Genomic DNA, 6,144 nt, shown 5'->3' with positions numbered 1-6,144 from the left:
TATTTCGATCACATAGTGGACATACAATCATATAGTGTATTATTTCGATTAGGTTTGTCCATGATTTTTTTTCCTTTTGAAATGTTTTTCCACTTAAAACATTCTTGTGTCTCCTACTATTTATATATGTATATGTGTTGGATCTCCTTACAATGGTGAGATATTAAATCCTTGTCTCCTACTATATATATATTGTGTGTGTGTGTGTGTTGGATCTCCTTACAATGGTGAGATATTAAATTATCATTATGCCGTCACGAATATTCCAACACACAATAATATGTAAAATTTTGAAGTTTAGCTGTTAGATTTGTAAATACATAGGAAACGAGCGGATTCCAACACACAATAATATGTTTCAGCTGTTAGATTTGTAAATACATAGGAAACGAGCGGAAGGTATCTAAAATGGTTCTATCTTGCTGTCATACTATAGAATAGTGGGATTGGCCTTACGCGTTACACTTGTTGCCTTCCAGTTTTGTAATTTCTGATCAATTATTACGAGTCCAAGCTCAATTTTTTTGAGGCATACTTTCAACTCTGTTTGTTTAGGGTTTGCTGAAATGTTAATAGATCTTCATAGAATTTTTTTCTGTTTTCTTTCGACTTCACAACTGTCAACTTTTTCCTGGTCCCGATTAGTCTTCTTTTCTTTGAAGTGCAACACAAAATAAAGGAAGATTTACAAATGCACCGCATAATTCTTATGTTTTTACATACCTAACCTCTAAATTTTAATTTTTTACATTTATATGACTTTACCACGTTTTAGGAGTTGTGTCACACTCAAAAAATTAGCAAGAGAGGTATGCTTTTTGTGATATGAAGATTTGAATCTTAGAAATGTAGAAGTCAAAGTTTGTGCTAGATATGTAAATTAATCGGAATTGTTTGGTCTAGTTCTGGATTGTTTACATACACGTCCCCACAATTCCTATGTAAAATTTTATTTTTTACATGTAAGTCATGTTACCTATGTATGAGGAACAAATATTACATCCGGACGTAGAGTTGCGTCTGGAGTTCAATGAAATCACGTCATGTGGATATGACAGAAAAGTAAAAAAAAAACACTTCAGCACAGGGGAATATTCACACTGCGTTATTCCGCGTTATTCAGGTGTTATTATGGTGGTATTGATGTGTTATTATGTTCTGAGAATCTTTTCGGTGTTATAATAACACAATAACATATCAATATCACCATAATAACACTTGAATAACGCAGAATAACACAGGAGGAATATTTGTTTGTTACCGGACCGGATCGTAAGAAAATTGGTTTTTTTTTTTTTTTTTTTTTTTTCAGCTCCACTTGCCAAAGTGATTCATTGGACTTTGGACATATCTCTACGTATGGAGTTCATCCGTAATAATTTTTCATGCATGAGAGGGAGTATTTTACCTTCTTTAAAGTAAATTATTGATGTTTTTAGACACTGTAGGAAAGATTTATTTGGCAGAAATGAAAAAAAAAAAGTTAGGTTTTTATCATCAAAGGATAATATTGCTGTGAAGGTTCGTTGTAGCGAATTAAATATTAATATATTTTTGTAATTAATATAAATTTTTATTAAAAAAATTAAATAACTAATTTATTATTTTCTAACGTGCCTTAAATAACGGCGTAATAAATCCGATCTGACATTTCTAAAAAAGAAATTAATCAAACCCGGCCGGCTTGATTCTAAGCTCGGTTATTTTAGGGTTCCGAGATGAACCCTAGGTGTGGGCCCCATCTCACTCATTTTTTGCATGTATTGCATGACCTCAAGTGGTCAGTACGGAGAAAACGGCTCTTTCTGTCCCCTTCCTTGAAGGCGTCGGGAGCTGTCGCATTCCATTGAATATGTGGTTGGAAAATCGCAATCAACTGCCTCCAAAAATTCATTCCCATTGTTTTGTCATATTATTACCAAGTGTGTTTACATAAATATCATACATTTCTTATGTATTTATCCATTTAATATTTAAGGCTTCATTTGAATAAGTTTCTATCACATTTGCGGAAACGGAGAAAAATTTGCGTACGTCCTGGAGGTACGCAGCGCTGCGTACGTCCTGGAGGTTATTCAGAGGGTATTGTGGGGTTATATTTGTGTTATATCTTATATAACCTCCTTCTAACATTCCTGTAACATACTTATAGCTTCTAATAAGTTTCGCACTTTTGTTTTCATATATTGTAAGTTACAGTTAGATTATAGGGAGGTTACGGGAGGTATAACGCGGATATAATCCCCTAATGCCCTATGAATAACCCCCCAGACGTAAGCAGTGTTGCGTACATCTTACATACACAAATTTTTTTCCAGAAACGAAGGTCTCCTATGATCTAAAATGGCAAAAAATTGATTCTTGCGAAACAACTTTGGGAGAACTTCCGCGGATGCTGCTTTTCCAAATGAAAATTTTCTACCCAACATACATAGCAATGAATTAAATATATGGGATATTTACATATAACACCCAATTCCTATGTATTTACATGTATACACGTATATTTTCTTTTTAATCGTGGAATATACCTTTTGTGGAAGGTCATATCTATGTAAAATTTCAACTTTAGGTACATGTATAGATCTCTCACTTTGATTTTTACATTTATGCTACTTTGGCTTAAAAAATATGTATTTCACTTTTTAAATGCTAATAGGAGCAATATTTTATTTTTTTATGTGATAGCATTAAAAATTACTTATAAAGCTACAAAATAAATATATTATTTCCCATTGCAAGACTCAAAAACTTTTGTATCGCTTCTAAAATTAATAAATTATATAAGAAAAAAATATTAAACTTAAATATTGATATAAAGAAATTGTAAATTTTAATGGTGTTGAATTACATTTGAAAAAAATATTAAATTTTATTAATTATATAAAAAATATTATATAAATTTTAACCCGATTCCATCTCTATATTATTATTCATAGATTCACAAAGATGAATTGATTCCCATTTCAATAATTAGTTTCTTGTGCCTCATCATCCCACAAAGCATGGAAGATTCGATCTATTATTTTTCATGCCTAATCTTCACGTGGCTCTAATTTCGTCTCAATTTTTAATATATTTATAGGTTATATATATATATATATATATATTTAAAAGAAATGATCAGAGGTTATCATATGACCCACCAGTCAATCCTAATGTGCCTAGCAATTCGAGTATAACTTCTATGAGGTCAACTGTGTCAGAGGGATTCAAACTCACAACATGAAGGGGACTCTTATCTCGAGGATGCCAACCAACAGGTCGAACATATATATTGTTAGCCATGACTTGTTCGTAGAGCAGCCTCTTTGAAGGTCGTAAGTCCCTCAGGTCACGGGTTCGAGTCCTTCTCTAGTCATTTTGCTCTTAGTGATCCTCGAATTGTTAAAACACATGAGGGTTGTTGGAGGCTCATATCATAGCCTCCAGACATTCTTTTTCAATCTATATATATATATATATTATTTATAATATTGAAAAGCACGAGCAACAAAGCACGTGTATATGATCGACTCGCCGCTTGTTATAATATATCTTATTTAGCATTATATATAATTTTTATAGATAAAACTAATTTGAGCCGCGACAATGTATGGCTCAATGTCAGCTTGAAAAAAAATTGAAACGCGACCCAAATGCCCGATTTTAATACGTCGTATATTAGCTTAGAGTTCCATGTTTTCCGATTAATACATTGTATATTATTTTATAAATATTGAAATTATAATATCTATGAAGTGATTTAATCCATAATTAAGCTCTGAATAAAATTAAATCTTTGTTTAATTCATGCATCTAATAAATAAAAATATGAGGCGTATAATGAAAAATGAGTACTAAATTTTGATATTTTGAAAAAAAAAAAATTTAGGCTGTTGTAAGCAAGCATTGGCATTGATCTGATATTATTTTATTAGAAATTTACATACATACCACTCAAATCCTAAGTATTTACAGATCAAACACCTAAACTTCATTTTTTACATATATGCCCCCTTATATATGCAACAAAGTTTGCATTTGACATTTTCAAATATTAAAATATTAATATTTTTAATATGATGTATAGGGGTTAGATATGTAAATATATGCAATTGCCCCTAAAATTAATTGTACAATAATAAGTATGTTAAGAATTTTTTATTCATTATAATTTGTTTTCCTAAGTTAACTTATATTTATTAGTGTGCATGGAAATCATGTGCCATGACTTGTAGCCATTTCTTTTGGACCAAATGAGATATTTTCTCTAGTCAACTATAGATCAAACTTTCATATTGAATTGGTCAATATGAATATACCAACAAATTTTTTTTTTAAAAGCATGTCCCTTAAATGTATTTTTTTTATGTGCCCTTTTTAAAAATATTTAAAATATCTTTTTAGGTGCTTCAAGTATTTACAATTACTTACCACGCGCTTCTGTCTGTCCTGATCACATGTCCAATCATATTTTAAATTTCATTATTCAATAAACATAAAAAATAAAAAAATATATTTTAACTTTAGTGAACATATTATTTATTTTAAATTAAATAATAATAAATTTAAAAAAAAAAGAAGGCGGTGCGGCTTTCGGCCATGTTTTTTGTCATATTTTCTTTCCACTCATTATAAAAAAGGTATCTTTCTTCTCCTTCTTGCTACACTTGATCCAGCAGACAACATGACTGATATTGCTGCAGAGATAGGGAGTGATCGAAGCTGGACTTTCACGGCGGAGGAAGGGAGGAGAGATGTGGAAGGGGATTCGACAGGGAAGGCTGCGGTGAATCTGTACGCTGGAGCTGTAGCGAATAGAGTGCTATTTGGTGCCCGACGATCTGGAGGAAAGAGGAGTGGTGGTGGCAGAGAGGCGAAGCAGGTTCCATGCAGACTTAGTTGGGTTTCATTGGCGGAGAGTAGCAGCTAGTTTCAGTATGCATTTTGTATAATCAGTATGGTTTTTTTGTCAAGTCTGCTTTCGTTTGAGGGAACACACATGAACATTCCAATATATATATATTAAAAAAAAGGAATTGCTTTAGGCTATTATACGAGCCCCGATTATTTCCAATGCGCTTGACAATTCGAGTATGACACCCTCCATGGAATCGAACTTCAAAACTGAGGGGACTTACAATTGACAAATAGATGTCCAACCAACTAATTTGAGTACACACACACAGATATATATAATAATAATAATAATAATAATAATAATAATAATAATAATAATAATAATAATAATAATAATAAAGAAATGAACAAAGACTATGATATGAGTCACAATCATCCCTCATGCGTCTATAATTTGAGTGCCACACCCTATACTCGGGAGAAATCAAATTTCATACTAGAGGAGACTTACAACTAACAAGCAGATGTCCGACCAACTGATCTGAAATACATACATACATAATACTATGTGACATATAAAATTATAAACTATTTGTCACTTAAGCTAGGTTTGTTCATTATTTCTTGAGCTAGAGTGATCAAAATCCAATCATTCATTTCATATGCATGAAAGCCAAAAAAAAAAAAAAAAAAAACTCTACTTTAGGATGGTGTCAAGTGGGTGGTTTTCTTATGATATCCAACAATCATATTGCATTAAATGTTAAACATTTATTGCTCATTTAAATATCTTTAATTGACTATTTACATATCCAAATAAATATGCAAATTCATTGATGAATGAATTTAACCAAAAATTCAAACTAAATTCAAACTCATCAATTAGTTTTATTAAAACTCAGATTTAATTATTAATGAAATATTCAGATTTGATTTACAATTAATCCTTATATTATAACACTAAAACCTCCTCATCAAAAAATTTATTTATAATCATAAATAACTAGATACACAAAATATGATTAATAATAAATAAATAAATATTTAAAATTTGGGGTTTTTTTACGTAATTACCATCCAAAACATTAAAAACAGCATTTAAAAAATGTAAACTTGAAAAAATTATATTTCAGCCACAAAAAATATTTAATTATTTGTTTTAAATATGAAACTTTTCAGTGCTTGAGAAAATGCCCAATTTTGGTAGAAAATATACTGTCCGGACGCCGTACATCGGGATGACCAACCACTGGTGGTCAGGCTGCCATACATGCCATCAACGGGCAACATGACCGCGGGTGG

The sequence above is a fragment of the Phalaenopsis equestris genome, unplaced genomic scaffold (assembly GCF_001263595.1).
Source record: "Phalaenopsis equestris unplaced genomic scaffold, ASM126359v1 Scaffold000002, whole genome shotgun sequence".
Taxonomy (NCBI): Eukaryota; Viridiplantae; Streptophyta; class Magnoliopsida; order Asparagales; family Orchidaceae; genus Phalaenopsis; species Phalaenopsis equestris.
Note: the sequence above shows the minus strand (reverse complement) of the source record.